This window comes from Cibotium barometz, chromosome 61 (assembly GCF_041138505.1).
Source record: "Cibotium barometz isolate CiBa-2024 chromosome 61, ASM4113850v1, whole genome shotgun sequence".
In the NCBI taxonomy this organism is placed as follows: Eukaryota; Viridiplantae; Streptophyta; class Polypodiopsida; order Cyatheales; family Cibotiaceae; genus Cibotium; species Cibotium barometz.
The window spans coordinates 31,971,850-31,995,306 of record NC_141106.1 but is presented as its reverse complement, the minus strand read 5'-3'; the positions used below and the strand labels follow the sequence as shown (position 1 = coordinate 31,995,306).

The 23,457-nt window shown below is 49.3% G+C and overlaps 1 protein-coding gene, 1 non-coding gene and 1 pseudogene across 2 annotated transcripts in view; 2 read left to right on the top strand and 1 right to left on the bottom strand.

The window, feature by feature from the left end:
- The first annotated feature begins 8,073 nt into the window (after positions 1-8,073).
- LOC147604781 (uncharacterized) lies at positions 8,074-10,685 on the top strand (annotated as a pseudogene).
- The window catches only part of LOC147604766 (mitotic spindle checkpoint protein MAD1-like), a 248,191-nt gene continuing 233,796 nt past the window's right edge, over positions 9,063-23,457 (top strand). Inside the window, exon 1 of the mRNA XM_086794937.1 lies at positions 9,063-9,356. The gene's annotated coding sequence lies outside the window, so the exon portion shown is untranslated. The remainder of the gene's footprint in view (positions 9,357-23,457) is intronic.
- On the bottom strand, positions 13,263-13,381 carry LOC147604780 (5S ribosomal RNA). Its single transcript, XR_015265389.1, has one exon. It is a non-coding gene; the product is annotated as a 5S ribosomal RNA (ribosomal RNA).

Genomic DNA, 23,457 nt, shown 5'->3' with positions numbered 1-23,457 from the left:
GATGCTTCCACAGGTACCCATCCTTTAGAAAATACCCATATGCTTTTCTGCGGATCCTCTTGAATTCTGAGTCAGACCAATTCTCCTGCCTTGTCAAGGTACTCAAATATTGACCAATAAGTAGCCAATCTCCTTCATACAGGTCCTCAGTAAAAAACTCAAGAGCATTTGATAGTAGGCAAGCATGGTCCCCTTCTACATGTGCAGTAGTATAAAACTTTGTGCCTACATCATCAGTGTCACTGATCATCCCTTCTTCATCTTCATATCTGGCTCTTGATAGCATATCTGCAACTGGGTTATCCTTTCCTGCAATATGCTCAAATTCAGGGTTCAGTGACTTAATATAGGCAATCCATCTAAGCATGGCAATATCTGGAGTGGTGCAGCTTGCAATCATCCCAAGGAGTGGCAAGCAGTCAGTTTCCACAAGCACAAATGCCCCAATGAGATATTTCTTTTCACATTTCAGGGCAGTGACTACTCCCCACAACTCTCTTTTTATCTGCGGATAATTTCGTTGGCGAATGCTTAGTACCTTTGCTCCAAATCTGATTACATACCTGTGATCGTCTTCATCATCTTGCCCTACTGCCCATCCTATCCCGGTAGGACTAGTATCGACTGTTACAATCACAGGCCTGCCACACTCATAATCCACCTTCCTTAGAGTAGGTGAAGATTGGAGCAGTCGTTTCAGCTTTTGCATGGTTTTAACACGTATAGCACTCCACAAAAACTTTTGATTCTTCCTTAGCAATTGGTAAAGAGGATCTGCTACATGCGCATAATGTGGGATCCATATAAGGTAAAAGACACATGCACCAAGAAATCTTCTCACCTTTGTAACATTAATGCATGTCTCTTTCATTCTCTGTATCACATCTATCTTGGCTGGACAAGGTCGACGCCCATTAGTAGTGCAAAGATGCCCCACGATTAGTACTTCACCAACCCCAAACACTGATTTCAATCCAGACAAAGTGAGATTCACCTCTTCAAGCCTGGATAGAATTTTATCACAATCTTTTATATGGTCTGCCACAAACTTGCGGCACCACCTCGAATCCAAATCCCCATCTTTTTCTTTTTCATCACAGCCTTTTATAGGAAATCGTCTAGAAAAGGCATAGTTATTTGTGGTACGAAGTCCCGTAAGACTTTGTTCATACCATTCATCATATGTGCCACCGAGTTGGTAGCTCCCTGTGGTAAGGTGCACATCCTTACCAAACCCAATGGAGTTTTCATTGTGGTCAAGTCCCTGCTTTGTATATCGAGCTGGAACTGATCATATCCAGAATATAGATCACCCATAGAGTATATTGATTTCCCTGCAAATGCTTCTGCAAACTCATCCACAATCGGTCCTGTTCCGACGTTCCTGATTGTGACCTTGTTCACAGGTTGCATATCTTGAATGAAGCGTAACGCTCCGTTTTTCTTAGGCACAGTAAACCATCTGTTTGAGTATGGAGAACATGAAGGCTCCAAGATTCCCATCCTGATCTTTTCTTTTAACAATTCCATTAGCTTTGGCAAGAGAGCTTTAGGTACTGGAATTGGCCGCAAGTTCCAGGGCACATGTGGAATAGTGAAGATCACCATCGGCGCTATTATGCTTGGATCAACACATCCTATCTCATGTGGCTGAAAAGCAAAGGCCTTCCCATGCTTTACAAGCATCTCTTCAAAGCATTCCTTTTCAACTGGTGACAGGAAATCCTTGTCGCCGATCTTCAGCTCTTTTAAGGTTTCCTATGTAAACTTATGCCCAATTTTGTTTGGATCCCTAAGATTTGGCTGCATAGAGGCTTCATCCATCTTTTCCTTGCTTTTTGGTGGCAAGGGCAAGGCAACTGGTTTCACCTTCTTTGCAACCGTTTTATACTTCGTATCAACTCGAGCATAAATGTCATTTTTGTCAAGTATTGGACCCTAGTAGGGTAGTAATGAATCTTTTCTTCAACAAAACATCCTTTAAAAGAGTATGTGGTGCCTCTCTTCTGACATACATGAACTTTCTTCTCTCTATCTATCTCAAACTAGACAAAATGGATAAGGGTAAGTCCATGGAATGGCCTCCACTTACCACAGTTCATCATGTAAGAAGCTTTTTGGGATTGTGTTCTTACTATCGGCGTTTTGTACGACATTTCGCCCATATTGAGTCTCCTCTACATGATCTTACCAAGAAGAAGATCGCTTTTCATTGGAGTGAAAGGGAGCGTATGGCTTTTCAAACATTGAAGGATCGGATTAGCCAAGAACCAGTTCTTATAATCCCTGACCTCAATAAAACTTTTGAAGTTTATTGTGATGCATCAGGTGATTGTGTAGGAGCGGTGCTCAATCAAGAAGGACATGCAGTGGCCTTTGAGAGTAGGCATCTACGAGATGCCGAACTCCATGCATCCATCTATGAAGAGTGAAGCTTTTGCCTGCTTCAAGCAATGGTTAGTCATGGCTGAGAAAGAAACTGGAAACTCCGTCAAAACCGTTAGAGTTGACAAGGGTGGGGAGTTCACCTCAGGTGAGATGCAGCGGTTCTGTGTAGAGAAAGGCATAAAGAGAGAGTTTGCTAATACAGGCACACCATCGGAGAATGTTGTAGTTGAAAGGAAGAACAGGACAGTGGTTGAGATGGTGAGGACGATGTTGGCCCACAGGAGTCTTCCGCAGCAGCTTTGGGCAGAAGCGGTTGCATCTGCGGTCCATATCCTCAATAGATCCCCGACTGCAGCGGTTCCTGGTAAGACACCTTTTGAGGCCTACTTTGGAAGCAAACCCAGTGTCTCTCATTTTCGCATTTTTGGATGTGATGCCTGTGCGCATGTTCCTAAGATTCAGAGGGGGAAGATGGACTCCAAGACTCAGAGGCAGATCTTTGTGGGGTACAACTCCCAGTTGACGGGATACAGGTTGTATGACCCCACTACAAAAGAGATTGTGGTCAGCAGAGATGTGGTGTTTGATGAGCAGAGTATTCCAGAGGGAGTACAACCTCAGCCTTAGCAAGCTGAGAATACTCCGATGCTTGGTGATACATGAGACAATTGGTCGTCGGCACGTTCCCGTGGCAGCCAGAGAGTTCCAGCAACGCCTACTACTACTGTGGAGGTTACAGAGGACTCGCCGGATCTAGAGGAGCCAGCTGATGTCTATGAAGACGTCTCAGAAGATGTTGTGGAAGTTCCAGTTGATGGTGAGAGAGTGGGGGATGAGCTGTACAAGCTACCTCCAACTTGGGTCAGACTTTGCGGGATCCAGGCATTGAAGGTATTCCCCCAGAGTGGGAGGTACAGGATGGCCCGCGACGATCTCATCGAGTTCGGGAGCAGGGTCAGCTTGGTGAGTTTCTTCATGTCAATTATGGTTTGATGACCCGTGCTATACAGGACCGTGAGCCTACAGATGTAGGACAAGCCCTCAAACAGGATGTTTGGAGGAAAGCAATGGAGCAGGAGATTGATGCCATTGAGAGGAATGGCACATGGGACTTGGTACCCCGTCCAGCAAAACGGAAGGTTATTGGGGTGAAATGGGTTTTCAAAATCAAGTATCATAGTGATGGTTCTCTTGACAAGCATAAGGCTAGATTGGTAGCCAAGGGTTATGCTCAGCGCCAAGGAATTGATTATGATGATACATTTGCACCTACAGCACGGATGGCGACTATCAGAACCACGCTTGCTGTTGCTAGCAATAGGAGGTGGCCCGTGTACCAGATGGATGTCAAATCAGCCTTTCTAAATGGTGATCTTCAAGAGGAGGTGTATGTTGAGCAGCCTCCAGGGTTCCAGCAGCCTCGGTCTAAAGGTATGGTTTACAGGTTAAAGAAAGCTTTGTATGGGCTGAAGCAGGCTCCTCGAGCCTGGAATGAGAAGATAGATGCCTTCTTTTAGCGCAAAGGTTTTCACCGATCCACGGCAGACCCAAATTTGTATATCCACCGCGAGAATGGCCTTTCGACGGTCATTGTTCTCTATGTGGATGATCTCATCATAACAGGAGGGAATGTGGCACACATCAAGAAGACCAAAGCATCATTACAGTCGGAGTTTGAGATGACCGACATGGGATTATTGCATTTTTTCTTTGGTTTGGAAATTTGGCAGGATCAAAGGGGGATATTCATTTCCCAAAAGCGGTATGTTCAGGAACTACTTCAGGCCTTTGATATGCAGGATCGCAAACCCATATCTACTCCGATGGATCCTAATCAGAAGCTATCAGCTCATGATGATGGAGAGTTGGTGGATGCTTCGTTGTATCGGAAGCTTGTTGGTTCTGTGATCTGATTGCTGAATACCAGATTGGACATTAGCTTCCCGGTTGGGCTCTTAGCGGGTTTATGAGTCAGCCCAGGAAAACTCATTGGCAAGCAGGTCTCCGACTATTGCGGTACCTCAAGGCCACCCCGGATCGTGGCATTTTCTATGCAGCCAGGCGGACAGAAGATGAGGTGTACCCGAGGGGATGGACAGATTCAGATTGGGCAGGGGATGTTGATAACAGAAGATCAACAACTGGATATTGCTTTACCCTTGGTTCAGGAGCGATTTCTTGGAGTAGTAAGAAACAGCCGACGGTGGCTTTGTCATCCATAGGAGCTGAGTATAGAGCAGCCTGCACAGGTACTTGTGAGATCGTGTGGCTTCGTCGTTTGCTTGGTGAACTTGGCTTTCCACAGCAGAGAAGTTCAGCCATCTTATGTAATAACCAGAGTTGCTTAGCCATTGCACGAAACCCGGTGTTCCATGCCAGGACTAAGCACATTGAGATCCAGTATCATTTCGTTCGGGAGAAGCTACTGGATGGGACAATCATGCTTGATTACTGCAAGACAGAGGACAATGTTGCAGATCTCTTCACGAAGGCTCTTCAGCAGGCCATGGTTCAGACACACTCTAGATCTCTTGGATTGGTTCCACATCCTGGATCTGCGAGGGGGTGTTAAAGCTAAATTTGTCATGTCCAGATGTGTCCCTAGTATGGTCCAGGCCCTTGGTTGTGGGCTGGCCACCCTATTTTATTTTTGGTCTAAGTCCGGTATTTTTTCCCCTGCCTAGAGTTATTTTTAGGAGGTCGTCACCTTATTTTGGAGGTCGTTATTATTTTTTCCATCCTACAAACTGGCCGACCCACCAATTTGTGGGCTAGAAGTATTAGGCCTCAGTCCTCATTTTCGTCACTGAGTCAGTTGTGGAGCAGAGCCTTACTGAAGGTATCCTACGTGAGGTGTCTCTCTTGTATGAGTCATCTTCATCAAGCAAGCTTGGCGTTTTCATTGTCTCTCTCTCTCTCACTTTATCGCTGCTGTGTGTGCGATCATTTCATTCCGCTGCCATCTTTGACAAACTATTTATAGGTTGCTAAGTGGTTGGTAGGCCAAAATGAAGACTACCAATAAATAATATCGACCTCCAAAAATAGCTAGGTGGCTGGGAAAAATACTAGACAAATCCCCAAAAATATTGTAGGGTGGCCAGCCCACAAACAAGGGCCTGGACCACTAGATGACACATCTGGACATGACGAAAGCCTAGCTTAAGTTTTAACATCCCCTCTCAGATCCAAGATGTGGAATCAACCCAAGGGATTTGGAGTGTGTCTGCACCAAGGGTTGCTGAAGAGCCTTTGTGAAAAGATTCGCCATGGTGTCCTCCGTCTTGTAGTAGTCCAATGTGATAGTCCCGTCCAGAAGCTTCTCCCGTATGAAATGATACTAGATCTCTATATGCTTGATCCTCGCATGAAATATGGGGTTCCGAGCAATAGCCAAATAGCTCTGGTTATCACATAACATAGAGGAACATTTCCGCTGAGGAAACCCAAGCTCACCAAGCAACCGACGAAGCTAGACAACCTCACAGGTGCCGGCACGAGTTGCTCTGTATTCAGTCTCTGTGGATGACAAAGCAACAGTAGGCTACTTCTTACTGCTCCAAGAAATAGCTTTCGAGCCAAGTGTAAAGCAATATCCTGTCGTAGATCTCCTGTTATCTAAATCCCCTACCCAATCTGAATCCATCCAGCCTTTTAAGATCACCTCCTCATTCTCTGTCTTCTTGGCTGCATACAAAATGTCATAGTCTGGGTGCGCCTTGAGGTATCGGAAGATGCGAAGACTTGCCTACCAATGAGTTTTCTTGGGTCGACTCATAAACCCTGCTGAGAGCCCCACCGGGAAGCAAAGGTCTAATCGGGTGTCTAGCAACCAGATGAGCGATCCTACCAGCTTTCGATACTTTGAAGTATCAGCCAGCTCGGCATCATCATGTGTTGACAGCTGCTGATTAGGACCCATAGGAGTAGAGATGGGCTTGCAATCCTGCATATCAAAGGCCTTAAGAAGTTCATGGACACACCGTTTCTGGGATATGAATATCCCCTTCTCATCCTACCAAATTTCCAACCCAAGGAAAAAATGCAACAGTCCCATGTCTGTCATCTCAAACTCCGTCTTCAAAGTTGATTTCACCTTCCGGATATGCTTCGGAGTACCACCTGTAATGATAAGGTCATCCACAGAGAGAACAATGATGGTGGAAAGGCCATTTTCTTGGTGAATATATAGATTCGAGTATGTAGTAGAACGGTGAAAACTTGTACTTCTGAAGAATGCATCAATCTTCTCATTCTAGGCTCTGGGAGCCTGTTTAAGCCCGTTCATTCTGTAGACCATCCCCTTGGACCGGCGTTGCTGGAAGCCTGAAGGCTGCTCAACAAAAATCTCCATTAACAAATGTGAACTTCACATCCATCTGGTACACGGGCCACCATTTCTTGCTAGCAACAGCAAGAGTAGTCTTGATAGTATGCCTTGACGTTGAGCATAACCCTTGGCTACCAATCCAGCCTTATGCTTGTCAAGAGTGCCATCACTCTGATACTTGGTTTTGAAGACCCACTTGACTCCAATAATCTTTCGTTTCATTGGACATGGTACTAACTCGCATGTGCCATTCCTTTCGATGGCATCGATCTCCTGCTCCATTGCAGTTTTCCAAACATCCTGTCTTGGAGCCTCACCAACATCGGTAGGCTCCCGGTCATGAATAGCACGAGTCATCAACCCATAGTTGATATGAAGAACCTCACCCACATGACTCTGCTCTTGAATGCGAATCCTGATGAGATCGCCGTGGGCCTCCTTTATCTTCCCACTTTGGAGGAATGCCCCTCAATGCTTGAGTTGTGCACTGTCAGATGAGCCAATTAGGAGGCAGGTTGTAGGACTCCCCCTGTGGCTCATCCACATCCTTTGGAATCTCCTCATCCGTGGGATCCTCTAGATCTGGCATATCTCTTGGAATGGTTGTTGGAGTAGGAGTGGCTACGGGAACTTCCCGATGAGCATGGGAAGATGTTGGCTACCAAATGTCACTTGTATCTCCTAGCATAAGTGGACGCTCATCATTCTGAGGCTGACCCTACTGAGGAAGAATCCCCTTAGGTGCACTCTTCTCATCAAACACTACATTCGACTGACCACAACCTTCTGTGTTGTAGGATGATACAACTTGTATCCTGTGGAAAGGGATTTGTATCCTACAAGGAACCACAATGAGCATAAAATACTCACTGCCACCAAGAGAAGTGTTCTGCATAGGCCCATGTGTACCAGCTCCAACGGCTGGTGGCCCTCCTAGACTCCTTTTTTGGGAAAGGCTTCCGATGCTACTTCCCTTGCAAACAAGAGCTACATGTGCTCTTCTGCACCTTAATATCCGGCAGCCCTTGCACCAACTGGCTTTTGAAAGCCTGCCTCAGATAATCATAGTTGAGATGCCCAAACCTGGCATGCCACAAGTCACTGATGGAGGAAGTGGGAAGGTAATGAGCTAGAGCCTGGGAATCCTATAACTTGTACACTCCATGCTCCTCGTATCCTTCGCTGACCAATTGCTTTGAAATCTTATTCTGAATCCACACATGATCTTTGCAAAACTCAACGAGAAGGCTAGGCTTGCAAAGCTTCTTCATCGAGAGTAGGTGATAGCCGAGATCTGGAACATACAACACCTTGGAAGTATACATACCCCCCTAGCCGTTCGGAATGATGTTGAGATGGCCAATCCCATGGTGAACGTGACGAACCCGAAAGTGTTCGATTTGGAGGCCTACAGCTCAAGATACGAGCCCAGGAAGGACGGAGAGCAGAAGGAGGATTGTTCCAAGCAAAAAGCGGAAGCAGTTTGAGGAGGGATGCTGGGCATCTCATAGAATTCAAAAGAAGGTGCAGGGCATCTTCTTCTTAAGTCATTGCAAGGGTTAAAGTGCTGGGCACTCCTTGCATTAGAGAGTGAAAGCAACTAGCTGGGCTGGTTGTCTTTCCGACTTTGTGCTTGTAAAAGAATACCCTATTTTCTTAATAGAAAATCTCTCAAAGGGGGGGACCGGCCGATCTTCGGTCCCCAATACTGTGTCGATTTTCTCTCTCTCTGTCTTCTCTCTTCTCCAATCTATATTATCAATATGGCTATATGGTCTAAGTACAACTTCTCTTTAGGATATATTTCTTTTATGTGCTAAATTAGGCCCTACCGCCCCACCGATTCTGTGACAGATGGACTCTCTCTCTCTCTCTCTCTCTCAAAGTTGCATGTTGCTTCTTTCTATCTCTAAATTTCCATGCATGCAACATTAACTCTTTTATAATGGTACCAATTCTCAATGTGATGATTTGTAAGAACATCTGAAATTTGCATGTCTTTTTTTGTAAATGATCAAATTTTTTTTAAATATGACGTGACATAGGGAAAATGCTGACACATAGAAGGAGCATGAGATTTGGGCAAGGACCGCCTTATGACTAAGTGACACAAGTCCATCCAGGAGGGATGTTGAGAAAAGGCGTTGCGATCGGGGAATCAATGTACACCGTCGGATTTGGATGTGAACTAGGTGTAAACTCGATGTAAACTATATGTGAACTCGATGTAAACTCTTAATGTACATTGTAAACTAGGAAACCTGTGTGAACTATGTGTCAACTAGGAACCCGACTTACGATTTATGATTAATATTTGCACCCCACCTTAAATGATGCACGTGCTAACATAGTGGTGGGCATTGGAGTGTTTAGGTGCAGGTTGTGAATTTGAGTTAGCGAAGGAGCTTGCCATTAGGTGCCTGATTTTTTTCTCCAAGCCTAGAAAATCGGACAGCCTAGATCATTCAATGAGCTTAGATCACTTGGTGTGGGAATGACTAAGCTTTGTTAACAAAAAAATCCTAGGCAGTTTAACTTTGTCAGCTAGGACTTGCATTTTGCGCTCAGCTTCGTCACAACGAAGACACTTCCTTGCTGCGAACAACATCCCAGGTCATGGACTCACGAACATGCACAGGTACCGTCAGACGTGCAGCCCTGTTTCACAGAATCAGCCATACTGGTTTCACACCCACTGTGCAATTTCTGCAAATGAAGAGTATGTGCTAGCCATTGATGTGGGCACCGGCGGCACTACGGCTGCCCTCGTCTCCTTATTAGGCACTGTTGTGGCGTCATCTTTTGCGCCGCACCCCACCCTACCCCCACATCATCTGTTGAGTAAGTTGTGCTTCCCACTTTCTTATGTGTGTGCATTTGTGTGTGGGCGAGGTTCTTAATCATGGTGTCCCATTAGCTAGGAAGATGCACACGCAAGCTTGTTCAATTGTCATACCCAATTGTGATGCAGCTTTGTCACCCATGTGCGTATGCGTGGGCTCATTATGAGAGTTAGTCTAGCATTAGCTTCTTCATGTTTGGACCCTTGTCTCCATTATCTTTGTTGATTACTGAGTTTTCATCCATCATTATAATTAACAGAACCAACTATCAATGGTTTTGAGTAGAAAATTATTGGATATCACATTCAAATGTTCAAATTGAGAGAGAGAGAGAGAGAGAGAGAGAGAGAGAGTGCCCGGTTTGGCAGTGGAGGAGCAGCCTCCGGAGAGACCACAGGGGGAGGAGATTCTCCATGCTGACACAGTGGTCAGAGTTGCCCCTGGAGATTCAGCAGAGGTCCCTTCATCAGTGCTTCCTTCAGTGGTTCCTGCTTCTTTTGCTACAGGACCGGTAGAGGTTGGAGAAACACCTATGATGATACCCTCTGGGTTTGTCAGAGCTGTTTCTCCTCCCTCTCACTTCTCTTCAGAGTCCGACGTACCTTTGTCTCAGTGGTTACCTAGTCACTTTTTCTCTCTGGGCCCTTGGAGGAGCCCGAATGGCAGATTGAGAGATGGCCCCCTTCAGATTCAGATGATGTTCTTGCAGTTTTCTTCTAGGGGGGGGGGCTATTCTACAGGGCTCGGCTTCTTCTCCTATGTTTAGAGTTATGTTCGAGACGAGGCACGACAGAGAGTGGGACATGGTGACAGTTTACGACAGTTTCCATGAGCAGGTATCTTTCTTGGCAGAAAATCATATTGGCAGTTTGGCTGCTAGCCTGCTCTCCCATCAGTTCGACAGTGCCATTGGTCAGTTGTTTTGGTCAGTGTCAGGTTCCTTCTGGTGCATTCCTTTGGTGTTTGTGTTGGAAGATTCGACTATTCTTCCATCTTCCTTTCAGAGATGGGATGCCAGAGCCACTTCCACCTTCCTTGGTATCAAATCCAGATCTATGACCGAGTGGTTCAGAGACATTTTGGAGGGACAGCATCATGGTTTTAGAGTTCCCTGGGAGATTTGATTGGTGGTGCAGGCAGGTGTTCTGTGGAGTTTTGAGCATTGAGAGGTTGTGGGCGCTCCTGGGGCTACATCGCCGGGAGATACCTGGCAGATTTTTGTAGTCAGCAGGGTTCACAGTCAGTTCTCCTGGTTCCCTTTTCCCAGTTCACTTTTTGTATTACCTTCTGGGTACTTTTCCCTCACAGCTTCATGTATATCTTTGAGGGTTTTTAACCTAGGCAAAAGCATCACGCATTAGACAAAAGCGTAATGCATTAGGCAAGAGCGTCACGCATAAGGCAAAAGCGTCGCGCATTAGACAAAGGCGTCACGCATTAGACAAAAGCGTTAAGTCATAAGCCATAAGCGTCAACCATAAGCGTTAAGCCATAAGCGTTAAGCCATTAGACTAGAGCATTAAGCCGTAAGCGTCAGCCATTAGACTAGAGCGTCACGCATTATACAAAAGCGTTACCATCATGATAGACGATGGAGCCACGCACAACTTTCTTTAGTTAAGAAGTTGCATCTACTTGAGACCTTGTCAGAACATAGGTATACAGTTTCACTTGCCAATGGTCATGACAGCAATGTATGGGACATAGTGGTCTTGGGGGTGCCTTTGGCTATGCAGGGCTATGAGCCCAAATTAGATTTCCAGGTTATGCATCTAGCTAGAGCAGATATTTATCTAGGTAGGGAGTGGTTGTATAATCTAGGCCCTACCCTAGATCGCAATTACCAGCATAATTGGCTAGAGTTTATGCATGAGGGCAAGAGTGCCGGCGGGGGTGCCGTGGGGCGGCCCCGGCAGCGTGCCGGGCGCGTCCCGGGGCGCCGGCGGGGGTGAACCGGGGGGTCGACGGGGCGGCCCGGGGGCGCGCCGGGGCGCCGGCGGGGGTGCCCCGGGGGGGTCTCGGGGCGCCGACGGGGGTGCCGTGGGGCGGCCCCGGCGGCATGCCGGGCGCGTCCCGGGGCGCCGGCGGGAGTGAACCGGGGGGTCGACGGGGCGGCCCGGGGGCGTGCCCGGGCGCCGGCGGGGGTGCCGTGGGGCGGCCCCGGCGGCGTGCCGGGCGCGTCCCGGGGCGCCGGCGGGGGTGAACCGGGGGGTCGACGGGGCGGCCCGGGGGCGTGCCGGGGCGCCGTGGGGCGGCCCCGGCGGCGTGCCGGGCGCGTCCCGGGACGCTGGCGGGGGTGAACCGGGGGGTCGACGGGGCGGCCCAAGGGCGCGCCGGGGCGCCGGCGGGGGTGCCCCGGGGGGGTCTCAGGGCGCCGACGGGGGTGCCGTGGGGCGGCCCCGGCGGCGTGCCGGGCGCGTCCCGGGGCGCCGGCGGGGGTGAACCGGGGGGTCGACGGGGCGGCCCGGGGGCGTGCCCGGGCGCCGGCGGAGGTGCCGTGGGGCGGCCCCGACGGCGTGCCGGGCGCGTCCCGGGGCGCCGGCGGGGGTGAACCGGGGGGTCGACGGGGTGGCCCGGGGCGCCGGCGGGGGTGAATCGGGGGGTCGACGGGGCGGCCCGGGGCGTCGGCGGGGGGATCTCGGGGCACCGACAGGGGTGCCGTGGGGCGGCCCCGACGGCGTGCCGGGCGCGTCCCGGGGCGCTGGCGGGGGTGAACCGGGCGGGTCTCGGGGCGTCGGCGGGGGTGCCGTGGGGCGGCCCCGGAGCGTCCCGGGGGCGTGCCCGGGCGCCGGCGGAGGTGACGTGGGGCGGCCCCGACGGCGTGCCGGGCGCGTCCCGGGGCGCCGGCGGGGGGGAACCGGGGGGTCGACGGGGCGGCCCGGGGCGGCCCGGGGGTGAATCGGGGGGTCGACGGGGCGGCCCGGGGCGTCGGCGGGGGGGGTCTCGGGGCACCGACAGGGGTGCCGTGGGGCGGCCCCGACGGCGTGCCGGGCGCGTCCCGGGGCGCTGGCGGGGGTGAACCAAGCGGGTCTCGGGGCGCCGGCGGGGGTGCCGTGGGGCGGCCCCGGAGCGTCCCGGGGGTTGCCCGGGCGCCGGCGGAGGTGCCGTGGGGCGGCCCCGACGGCGTGCCGGGCGCGTCCCGGGGCGCCGGCGGGGGTGAACCGGGGGGTCGACAAGGCGGCCCGGGCCGCCGGCGGGGGTGAATCGGGGGGTCGACGGGGCGGCCCGGGGCGTCGGCGGGGGGGTCTCGGGGCGCCGACAGGGGTGCCGTGGGGCGGCCCCGACGGCGTGCCGGGCGCGTCCCGGGGCGCTGGCGGGGGTGAACCGGGCGGGTCTCGGGGCGCCGGCGGGGGTGCCGTGGGGCGGCCCCGGAGCGTCCCGGGGCGCCGGCATGTGTGAACCGGAGGCGTCCTGGGGCGCCGGTGGGGGTGCCGTGAAGCGACCTCGGGGGTGTCCCGGGGCGCTGTTCGCGATGCCGTGGGGCGGCCGCGGGCGCATCTCGGGTGTCCAACGGGGCGTCCCCGAAGGTGTCAACGCGGGTGCAGTGGGGCGTGCTCGAGTTCCGACGGGGGTTCCACAGTGCCTTGAAATGAGCGTGTCACGTGGATTTCGGCAAAAAAATAAATGGTGCAACGAGAGAGAGCATTACAAGGGACGTCACCCCATCCGAGCACCGTTCTAACACTTGCATTACAAAAGGAAGGGTGCAGCACCAGGACTTCCCGGGAGGTCACCCATCCCAGTACTGTTCTGGCCCAAGCGCGCTTAACTGCGGAGTTCTGATGGGATCCGGTGTATTAGCGCTGGTATGACCGCACCACGTTTAGGTGTCATGATCTTGCATATACATATCTTACACGGAAGTGAAGTCCGACACAAAATGCGTGAGGGGGGGGAGTTGATGTGATTGCGGAGTTTGCCACTCATTGAAGGTGTGGGTACGTGTGGAGGGGTGCATTTCCACTTTCAAGCGTATGTGTGGGGGAGCATCATGCGGCGGGCGAGGAGGAGGTTTGGGGGGGGGGGGGACAAATTCTCCGAACCCCACAACTAAAGTAAGTGCCAAACCCCACAACTAACTGAAAGAGGGTACGTGTCGGGGCACGTCCATGTCCGCGAGACTTAAGTAAGTGAACAAGGGAACAAATCCGAAGGCCACCCTTCAATGCGCATCATGTTTACCCGAGGGAGAGAGAGGGGGAGGGAGAGGTATGCCGAAGCCCACGAATAAATGCAAGAGGAAACATGTCAGGGCACGGTGAACCCCACGGCTGAATTCAAGAGGGGACGCGTTGGCACGTTCCGAAAACCCCACAGCTAAGTTCACGAGGGGACAAATCCAAAGGCCCCCGTGGAATCCAACTTGTGTGTTGTGTTGGGGGCATGTAAATGCGCGCGAGAGCGGCCCGAAAAAGGGAGAGAGGGGGGGCGGGGGGTCAGGGACGGGGCATGCCGAACCCCACGACTAGAAGCGAGGAGCGGACAAATCCAAAGGCGTGTGCGTGTGCGAGGGAGTGTCCCCACGCACGCGCGCCGCCCCCCGGAGGGGGGGGGGTGGGGGGGGTTTGCATTTTTTCTCCACAGCGCCACGCCGAACCCCACGATCGAATGCAGAGAGGGGACAAATCGGTGCGGCGGCGGGCTGAATCTCAGTGGATCGTAGCAGCAAGGCTACTCTGCCACTTACAATACCCGGCCACATATTTAAGTCGTCTGCAAAGGATTCATCTCCCCGATCGTCCGGAATTGCCATTCAGAGCCCCCGGGGCGGCCGCTTCCGCCGCCTCGGGGGAGACTCTCGACACATGCTCTCGGGGACGCACGAGCGCCCCTACTATAAGTCGGGTAACAACCGGGGAGGTAGAGAGCGCCGCTTCTAGCATGGATTCTGACTTAGAGGCGAAATGCAAGACTACGAAGCTAGTCTTGATTTTCAGGTTATGCACTTGGCCAGAGCTGACATTTACCTAGGCAGGGAGTGGTTGTACAACCTCGGCCCGTCCCTGAGTCGTAGGTACCAGGACAATAGCCTAGAGTTTACCCACGAGGGTAAGAGAGTGAGGCTTAGTCATGTTCCGACGGTGCCGCTTATTTCTTCGGTGGAGTTACGTCGAGCAGCAGCAGCAGACCAGATTGAGCAGGTATACGTTGTTACACCTATACACTCTTTGAAAATATTGAACAAAAACAACGCCTTGGTAAAAACCCCTGTTTTGATAAACCTGTTTTGCCTGTGTGTGAAAACAAAAAAACCAAGGCAGAGACCGAAAAAACTCGTAGATACGCCACTATCTTGTATTCATTATTGAACAAGTTCAGGGATGTATTCCCTGAGGATCTACCAGATGGTTTGCCGCCATCTAGGGAGGTAGATCATTCGATCGAGGTTGTACCTGGATCGAAGCCCGTTAGTAAGCCTGCTTATAGGCTTAGTCACTCCGAGGCACAGGAGGTAGAACGGCAGTTGGCTGAGTATGTCAGGAAGGGGTTTATATGACCCAGTTCCTCGCCATGGGCTTCGCCCATTCTTCTAGTAAAGAAGAAAGATGGGTCTATGCGGATGTGCGTAGACTACAGGTCTCTTAATCAGATTACGATTAAGAACAAGTACCCAATGCCGCGCATTGACGAGTTGTTTGATCAACTCAAAGGCGCGAAGTACTTTTCTAAGATAGATCTTAGATCAGGGTACCACCAGGTGCGGATTAGGGAACAGGATGTTCCAAAGACCGCGTTCAGGACTTGTTTTGGTCACTACGAGTTCTTGGTTATGCCGTTTGGCTTAACCAATGCACCAGCGTCGTTTATGACGCTTATGGACACCGTGTTGCGTCCATACTTAGGAAAATTCGTAGTAGTTTTCCTAGATGACATATTCGTGTACAGTAGGACACGTAAGGAACACAAAGAGCACTTGCGCTCAGTGTTCGAGCTGTTAAGACAGCATTCGTTGTTTGCAAAAGAAAGCAAATGTGTCTTCTTTGCTGAGGAAATTCAGTATTTGGGCCACATTATATCTACAAAGGGAATGCGGATGGATCCTGAGAAAGTGGAGGCTATTCTCAGGTGGCCAGCACCAAAAAATTTGCAAGAATTGCAAATATTTTTGGGCATGTTGGGTTTTTATCGACAGTATGTCAGAGATTACGCGAAAATCTCTGTTCCTATGACTGATCAATTGCGATCGAAGTCTAAGGAAATCAGTTGGGGGGAGGCCCAACAGAGAAGCTTCGAAAAGTTAAAGGTGGCTCTTGCAGTAGCACCTATTTTGGACATTGTAGATCCAAACGAACCGTTTGTATTAGAAACAGATGCCAGTGAGAAGCCATTGGAGCGGTTTTAATGCAAGGGGGACGCCCAGTTGCATTCGAGAGTAAGAAACTCGACCGCACGCAGCGAAACTACTCGGCTTACGAGCGAGAGTTGCTGGCGATTATTCATGCTCTTAAGAAGTGGCGCCATTATTTATATGGAGCTACATTTGAGGTTCGGACGGACCATGAAAGCCTGAAATGGCTTTCCAGTCAGAAGGAATTGACTGGTAGGAAGGCGCGTTGGGCACAGATCCTACAAGAATTTGACCTACAACTACGTTACCAAAAAGGTAAATTTAATGTTGTGGCAGACGCATTGAGTCGTATGCCGATGGTAAACGCATTATGCTTTACCAGATTCAAGAGTAGTCTACTTGAATCAATTAAAGGATTATGTGAGCATGATACTAGTTTTGTAGAGGTTTGGCGGAGTGTGCGTGCACGCAATAAACCAATGCAGCCGCCACCTCCCTCGTCAGAAACGAGTGTTAGTCCGGAGAGACTACCCGAGCTTTCCACGGGAAGAAAAGCGAGCTTTAATCCGGAGAGATCAAACGAGACTTTTGGGTGTAGGGCCGAGGCGGAGGACTCGGAGGTAGACCCTTCATCATCATTTGCTTTAGACCCACTTGATGATGCTAAACTTCGTCAGGGAGAAAGATTTAGGCACTACTTCATAGATGACGAGTACCTCCTCTACAAAGGTAGAGTATGCGTACCTGCTGTAGGTGACTTTCGTCTGCAGATTTTGAAAGAAAGTCACGATAGCCCGAGTGCTGGTCATCTCGGGATACAGAAGACCTATGCACTAGTAAAGAGACAATTTTATTGGCCTAGTTTGTTTAAGGACGTCCAGGACTATGTGCTGAAATGCCATAAGTGTCAGGTCAATAAGCATGAGCGTCTAAAGGTTGGAGGTTTGTTACATCCATTGGATATTCCCAAAGGGAAATGGGAAAGCATATCCATGGATTTTATTACTGGTTTACCAAGAACGAATCGCGGTCACGATTCAGTATGGGTAGTGGTTGACAGACTTACCAAGCTTGTCAAATTCATACCTACCAGGAAGGATGTGAAGACTCCTGAGCTGGCAAGGTTATTTATCGAACATCTCTATAGGCTATATGGCCTGCCCGCAGATATAGTTTCTGATAGAGATAGGAAGTTTGATAGTCACTTTTGGAGAGAAGTCTTCAAAAAGTTAGACACTACTCTTAGCATGAGTACGGCTGATCATCCGCAGTCTGATGGTCAAACGGAAAGGGTAAACCAAGTGCTCGAAGACATGCTTCGCGCATATGTTACAAAAAAGCAATCCAACTGGGAAGAATATCTTCCACATTTAGAATTTGCCTATAATAGCTCAAAACATTCGGCTACTGGGTTTAGTCCATTCATGTTGATGTATGGGTTCCAGCCGAGATCTCCTATAGCCGTAGGGCTAGAGAAGGAGAAAATACAGTCTGTCAAGGAGTTCCTTGAAGACATGCAGAGCATGTTATAGACTGCACGAGACAGTATACGTAGTGCTCAGGATAGAGCAAGGACTTATGCTGATAAAGGTCGACGAGACGTCACCTTCGACGAAGGTGATTTGGTCTATTTGAAAGTTCCTGCGCAGTCGGAAACTTTAAAGACGGGGAAATGCCAAAAGCTTTCACCCAGATACTGTGGACCTTTTAAAATCCTTAAGAAGATTGGGGACGTAGCATACAGGATTGAGTTGCCGGATGGCATAAGAGCTCATCCTGTGTTTCATGTCAGTAAACTTAAGAGGACGTTGAATCCTCTAGAGAACGTAGTTTCTCCAAACGTTTTGGTGGAATTGATCGAACTACCATTTGCTCCACATGAACCTGAAAAAGTTCTTGAGTTCAGAGATAGACGCACGCGGCACAGTGTGTATAAAGAAGCTTTGGTCAAATGGAAAGATCGTGAACAAGAAGCTTCTACCTGGGAGCGAGTGACTATGCTACGACAGAGATATCCTCAGTTTGTTTTCGCGGACGAAAACTCTTCTTAAGGGGGGAGTAATGTTACATAGCTTGTAACGTTATCTGCTATCCCGTAGCGGACTAGCGGTGAGGGCAACCAGTTAGCTGAGAGCCGAGCCGAAGCGCAAGGCCGAGTGCAACTGGAGTTTAGGGGTGAGGCGCCCGGGCGTAGCCCGTAGGCGGCCGGACTAGTGTGGGCAGGCAGGCCACTAATTACATAAAGTCTAGCAATGTGGAGGCAATCCACATTATTTTCTATGGTTGGGTGGTGACTTGCCCTCTCCATCTCCTTCTTCGCGGTAGCTATGGCGGCGACCATGGCATGACTACGTGAGCGTAATATTGGTATGGTCGCCGCCATAGCTACCGCGAAGAAGGAGATGGAGAGGGCAAGTCACCACCCAACCGTAGAGGATAATGTGGATTGCCTCCACATTGCCAGACTTTATGTAATTAGTGTCCTGCCTGCCCACACTAGTCCGGCCGCCCGCGGGCTACGCCCGGGCGCCTCACCCCTGAACTCCAGTTGCACTCGGCCTTGCGCTCCGGCTCAGCTCTCAGCTAACTGGTTGCCCTCACCGCTAGTCCGCTACGGGATAGCAGATAACGTTACAAGCTATGTAACATTACTCCCCCCTTAAGAAGAGTTTTCGTCCGCGAAAACAAACTGAGGATATCTCTGTCGTAGCATAGTCACTCGCTCCCAGGTAGAAGCTTCTTGTTCACGATCTTTCCATTTGACCAAAGCTTCTTTATACACACTGTGCCGCGTGCGTCTATCTCTGAACTCAAGAACTTTTTCAGGTTCATGTGGAGCAGATGGTAGTTCGATCAATTCCACCAAAACGTTTGGAGAAACTACGTTCTCTAGAGGATTCAACGTCCTCTTAAGTTTACTGACATGAAACACAGGATGAGCTCTTATGTCATCCGGCAACTCAATCCTGTATGCTACGTCCCCAATCTTCTTAAGGATTTTAAAAGGTCCACAGTATCTGGGTGAAAACTTTTGGCATTTCCCCGTCTTTAAAGTTTCCGACTGTGCAGGAACTTTCAAATAGACCAAATCACCTTCGTCGAAGGTGACGTCTCGTCGACCTTTATCAGCATAAGTCCTTGCTCTATCCTAAGCACTACGTATACTGTCTCGTGCAGTCTGTAACATGCTCTGCATGTCTTCAAGGAACTCCTTGACAGATTGTATTTTCTCCTCCTCTAGCCCTACGGCTATAGGAGATCTCGGCTGGAACCCATACATCAACATGAATGGACTAAACCCAGTAGCCGAATGTTTTGAGCTATTATAGGCAAATTCTAAATGTGGAAGATACTCTTCCCAGTTGGATTGCTTTTTTGTAACATAAGCGCGAAGCATGTCTTCGAGCACTTGGTTTACCCTTTCCGTTTGACCATCAGACTGCGGATGATCAGCCGTACTCATGCTAAGAGTAGTGTCTAACTTTTTGAAGACTTCTCTCCAAAAGTGACTATCAAACTTCCTTTGGTGAAGGAAGAAGAATGATTGACTTAACCTTGTCTGGATCGGCCTCAATGCCATTCTCTGACACCATGTGCCCCAATAACTTCACTCTTGGCTGTGCCAATAAGCATTTCTTGGGATTAAGTTGCCCACCACACTCATCATAACGCTTGAGAACCATGGCGAGCTTCTCACAATGTTCTGCTCTAGTGCTATACACACAGAAATCATCTATAAAATCCTTTATGAAGCTCCCAATAAAAGGCAACAACACCCAATTAGCTCTCCTTTGATAATGAACTAGTCCATTTTTCAATCCATATGGCAACACTCTGTAGCAAAAACAGCCCCATGGCGTGATAAAAGATGTCTTTTTCTGATCTTCAAGAGCAATCCTGAGCTGGAAATAACCTGAGAAGCCATCACAAACACTATAGCGCTCATAACCAGCCACTAAATCCAATATCTGATCAACGAAAGGAAGAGGATATGAGTCCTTCTTGGTGGCTGCATTTAACGGCTTAAAATCAGTGCAAACTCTCCATCTCCCATCCTTCTTTGGCGTGACCACCACCGGGCTTACCCATTCTGCAGTTTCCACTGGATAAATGAAACCCGCCTTTAACAACTTATCCACCTCTTCCTTCAAGGCTGCCATCTGCTCTTGACCCATTCTTCTTAACCTCTGTCTCACTGGTTTTACACCATCCTTCAGCTCTATGCATAGACTTTCTCTCTTGAACCCCCTAATTTCTTCATATGAGGTGATAAAGAGATTTGGGAAGCCAGACAACATCTCCAAATATCCATCCTTTTCCATGACTGAGAGATCTGGACTTAACATCTTCATAATAAGCCCTTTCTTTTTTGCCATATGTATTTTTGGTTGCATCAACTCCTCAATCACTTCATATGGCCCTGCATGGTCTTCTTCATCTTCACCCACCAATGCCATTATGTCATTTTCCTTATGCTCTCCATCCACGAGAAGAAAAGCCACGTCCACATCCTCTTCACTAGTGGTTGTGCTGTCACTATCAACATCTGAGGTGGTGGAGGATTCTTCATCACTTGACTCATCTTCATCTTCAAAATCTTCATTTATAGGCTTCCTACCATCCATGTTAAACAATCTCTTGCCACCTGTCTTGCCATATAGAGATATTGTGCCATGTCTCCAGTCCTGCACTGCTCTTATTGCTCGTAGCCATGGCCTTCCAAGAATGATGGGATAGGCTCCCAACCCTGCTGGCATAACATGAAAGTCTACCACTGCTTTAACATTATAAGCCTTGATCTCTAGGTCCTTGACCACACCTAAGCATTTGACTTTCTGGTGATTTGCCATCCATATGCGGAACCCTGACACTCCAGCAACTTTGAGTCCCATCCTCTCCACATATGTCTGTGTAATCACACAAATCTGAGCTCCACCATCTACATAACCTTCTCCAAGGCTTTTTCGCTTGTGCCAGACATCCACCACTGGACATATGTCTGCCACTTCATCAATTGAGAGAACCTTCACTGAGCCTTTTTCAGGCTCCCTCTCCATGGGGCTAACCAGCTTCTTCCATTGACGCTTAAGCTTAGGTACCATTTCTACCAACTGCCCAAATGTCACATCTGCCTTTCTACCATTAAGGTCTTCTTTGAGGTTGTAACTTGACTGCCCATCCCCTAGTGGAAAGTCTGACACATGAAACTTTCTACGTGCCCTTCTTTTTCGTTTTGCCTTGACATCCTCACCCTCATGGGCCTTTTCCTTTTTTTTACTTGGACCTGCAACACCTCTTCCCTCCTTCTCTTTTGTGGTCCTCTGACCAATAGGCATCACCAATGTATCTTCTGGCATTGTTGCTTTCTCTAGGGTGACCATGCTTATCATCTTTGTCTTCCCTTTTTCTGCTGCAATCAAACCACTAGGACCTGCTTCTCCTCTTATTTCAATGCCATAGTCATTCGACCTATTTGGCAACTATGCGGGCAATGGGTACATATCTCCCCCATTCTAGGCGGCTTATCACACTATGGACTAATGTGCCCAAGCTCACCACAATTGTAGCAGGTAGGCATACGTCTCCAGTTCCTACCATTACGCTGTCCACTACCATTTTGAGGCTGTTCACCATACTCATTCAGCTGATTTGATGGCCTTCCACGGTTACAATTGCCTCCCATATTATTTAATAAATTTAGGCTGAGATTTTTCATCAAATCTACCACCTGTCTCATCTCCTGCCTCAGCCATCATCTGGCACTGTCGTAGTGACCACTGCTGGTATAACTTGAGGAGCAACTGGAACCACTGTTGCATGATGAACCTCTTTTGGAACATGCGCATGTAGAGGAGCCACTTGATTTATTTCTAGCCTTCTTGGAGATGGGTCGATTTATGGCAATTTTTGAGAAGGCTAGAAATGAATCAAGTGGCTCCTGTACATGCGCATGTTCCAAAAGAGGTTCATCATGCAACAGTGGTTCCAGTTGCTCCTCAAGTTATACCAGCAGTGGTCACTATGACAGTGCCAGATGATGGCTGAGGCAAGAGATGAGATAGGTGGTAGATTTGATGAAAAATATCAGCCTAAATTTATTAAATAATGTGGGAGGCAATCGTAACCATGGAAGGCCATCAAATCAGCTGAATGAGTATGGTGAACAACCTCAAAATGGTAGTGGACAGCATAATGGTAGGAACTAGAGACGTATGCCTACCTGCTACAATTGTGGTGAGCTTGGGCACATTAGTCCACAGTGTGATAAGCCGCCTAGAATGGGGGGAGATATGTACCCATTGCCCGCATAGTTGCCAAATAGGTCGAATGACTATGGCATTGAAATAAGAGGAGAAGCAGGTCCTAGTGGTTTGACTGCAGCAGAAAAAGGGAAGACAAAGATGATAAGCGTAGTCACCCTAGAGAAAGCAACAATGCTAGAAGATACATTGGTGATGCCTATTGGTAAGAGAACCACAAAAGAGGAGGGAAGAGGTGTTGCAAGTCCAAGTAAAAAGAGAACCACTGCATCCTCATACGTTCTCGGCTTCTTGAGTTCCTAGATCGATTCTCTAACTTTATCGGCTTGGGTACTACAAATGCCAATGCCTCCCCTGAACTGGTAGCAGAAGAAGAAGTTAGCTCCTACTTTGCTAAGGATGCCCCCAGTGAGCCACCCCCTGTAGAGATCACAGTGCCCCCACAGGCCACTGAAGAGGAAGCCCTTCTTGCTGATAATGGCATGACACACGAAGAGATACATCAAATTGAGGAAGCTCTTCAAGTGGCTCGCCAATTGGAAGCAGAAGCCACCTTACGTGGTCAACAACGCTTAATCGAGCGCCAAGCTAGAGCCAAAACTATCGCCGACAAGGGCGAGGCGAAGGTTGAGAGCAACATGCCTACTGACAAGAGAGTGTTCCACACGGTCAATTGGGAGTACGCAGTCAAGACTCAAACTCTCCATGACAAAGTCACGAAATACACCTACCCAGTGTCGTGGGAAGAGTTAAGTGAACATACGAGAGCTGCCCCTACATATCCACTGTATAAGCAGATACTTGGGGACTGTCTAAATCAAATCATAATGCAAGAACGCCTGAGGTTGGGAATGAACTACCCTTGCGAAGGTCCTATCTTGTTTGTCCAAACAAGCGAGTCACGAGGGCCGACCTTAGAAGAAATGGAAACCCCACTGAAAAGTAGAAAGGATCCTTCAATGACGGTCTCTCCGGGATACCAGGAGAACCCCCACATTTCGACCTCCATTTCTACTACAGTCCCGATCAATGATGGTTCAATTCCCCTAAGCTACGCATCGTATGAGGAGACAGTCTCACACCCACCCCCAGCGAGTGATGTTCCAGGCACTAGTAAAATGGTTCCGAATGCTTCCAACACAGAGCCTGCTATGCCTGCATATACCGTTGGACCCACATACACCTACGCCACCAGCCCACCAACTACTCTAGGCTCCGTCCCTAGACCACCAATGTACGCCGCATATGTCCCAAGACTGTTGGAATTAGGGTTGCAGGAATGCACACACAACTTCAAGAAGATGAGGAAGCTTGAGCACAACACAGTAGTGTATTATGAGTGCCAAA